Source organism: Hordeum vulgare, unplaced genomic scaffold (genome assembly GCF_904849725.1).
Source record: "Hordeum vulgare subsp. vulgare unplaced genomic scaffold, MorexV3_pseudomolecules_assembly, whole genome shotgun sequence".
NCBI classification, from domain to species: Eukaryota; Viridiplantae; Streptophyta; class Magnoliopsida; order Poales; family Poaceae; genus Hordeum; species Hordeum vulgare.
The window spans coordinates 1-2,500 of NW_025422753.1; positions in this window are offsets into that span (position 1 = coordinate 1).

Genomic DNA, 2,500 nt, shown 5'->3' on the forward strand with positions numbered 1-2,500 from the left:
ATATGGTAAAGTCCGCCCTGGGACATACGCAATCACTCGCTAAGTCCAACAGAAACCATACGTGCCAAGTCGGAAGAGATATGGTAAAGTCCCGTCCTGGGACATACGCAATCATAAGCTAAGTCCAACGGAAACCATACGTGCCAAGTCAGAAGACATATGGTAAAGTCCGTCCTGGGACATACGCAATCATCCGCTAAGTCCAACGGAAACTATACGTGCCAAGTCACGAAGAGATATGGTCAAGTCCGTCCCGGGACATACGCAATCACCCGCTAAATCCAACGGAAACGATACGTGCCAAGTCACGAAGAGATATGGTCAAGTCCGTCCCGGGACATACGCAATCACCCGCTAAGTCCAACGGAAACTATACGTGCCAAGCCACGAAGAGATATGGTTAAGTCCGTCCTGGGGACATACGCAATCACCCGCTAAGTCCAACGGAAACTATACGTGCCAAGCCACGAAGATAACGGTCGAGGCACCATAGGAACAAGTAAATACGACATGGGACATGAACGTGTAAAATGGTTCACGGGCGAAGAACGGGTACGACGACCATTGTGGAAGAAACTGGACGCGCACTATGATAAACAAACGATAACCATGCGGGGCGCATCGACGAAACCACGTACGATGACACGGGGGCGCACCGAAAAACGGGTAAGGCGGCCGTGTTGCAAAAAACTGGGCGCGCACCATGGAAAACAGGGGAAAACAATGTGCGTGGAATGGACGGATGCACGTACGGGCACACGGGCGAAAAAACGTGAACGCGAGGAAACGGGGTACGACGGCCGTGTTGCAAAAAACTGGGCGCGCGCCATGGAAAACGGGTGAAAACCATGTGCGTGGCATGGACGGATGAACGTACGGGCACACGGGCCAAAAAACGTGAACTTGAGGAAACGGGGAAACACGGGGTATGACGGCCGTTTTGCAAAAAACTGGGCGCGCACCATGGAAAACGGGTGAAAACCTTGTGCGTGGCATGGAAGGATGCACGTACGGGCACACGTGCCAAAAAACGTGAACGTGAGGAAACGGGAAAAACGGGTACGGGGCCGTGTTGCAACAAACTGGGCGCGCACCATGGAAAACTGGGGCAAACCATGTGCGTGTCATGGACGGATGCACGTACGGGCACACGGGCCAAAAAACGTGAACGTGAGGAAACGGGAAAAAACGGGCAGGGCGGACGTGTTGCAAAAAACGGGCGCGCACCATGGAAAACAGGGGAAAACCATGTGCGTGGCATGGACGGATTCACGTACGGGCAGACGTGGCAAAAAACGTGAACCTGAGGGAACGGGAAAGAACGGGGTACGACGGCCGTGTTGCATAAAACAGGGCGCGCGCCATGGAAAACGGGTGAAAACCATGTGCGTGGCATGGAAGGATGCACGTACGGGCACACGGGCCAAAAAACGTGAACGTGAGGAAACGGGAAAAACGGGTACGGGGCCGTGTTGCAAAAAACTGGGCGCGCCATGGAAAACGGGTGAAAACCTTGTTCGTGGCATGGACGGATGCACGTACGGGCACACGGGCCAAAAAACGTGAACGTGAGGAAACGGGAAAAACGGGTAGGGCGGCCGTGTTGCAAAAAGCTGGGCGCGCACCATGGAAAACAGGGGAAAACCATGTGCGTGGAGTGGGCGGATGCACGTACGGGCACACGGGCCAAAAAACGTGAACGTGAGGAAACGGGAAAGAACGGGGTACGACGGCCGTGTTGCAAAAAACTGGGCGCGCGCCATGGAAAACGGGTGAAAACCATGTGCGTGGCATGGACGGATGAACGTACGGGCACACGGGCCAAAAAACGTGAACTTGAGGAAACGGGGAAACACGTGGTATGAGGGCCGTGTTACAAAAACTGGGCGCGCACCATGGAAAACGGGTGAAAACCTTGTGCGTGGCATGGAAGGATACACGTACGGGCGCACGGGCCAAAAAACGTGAACGTGAGGAAACGGGAAAAACGGGTACGGGGCCGTGTTGCAATAAACTGGGCGCGCACGATGGAAAACTGGGGCAAACCATGTGCGTGGCATGGACGGATGCACGTACGGGCACACGGGCCAGAAAACGTGAACGTGAGGAAACGGGGAAAAAACGGGTACGGCGGCCGTGTTGCAAAAAACTGGGCGCGCACCATGGAAAACAGGGGAAAACCATGTGCGTGGAATGGACGGATGCACGTACGGGCACACGGGCCAAAAAACGTGAATGTGAGGAAACGGGAAAGAACGGGGTACGACGGCCGTGTTGCAAAAAACTGGGCGCGCCATGGAAAACGGGTGAAAACCTTGTTCGTGGCATGGACGGATGAACGTACGGGCACACGGGCCAAAAAAACGTGAACTTGAGGAAACGGGGAAACACGGGGTACGACGGCCGTGTTGCAAAAAACTGGGCGCGCACCATGGAAAACTGGTGAAAACCATGTGCGTGGCATGAACGGGTGCACGTACGGCCACACGGGCCAAAAAAC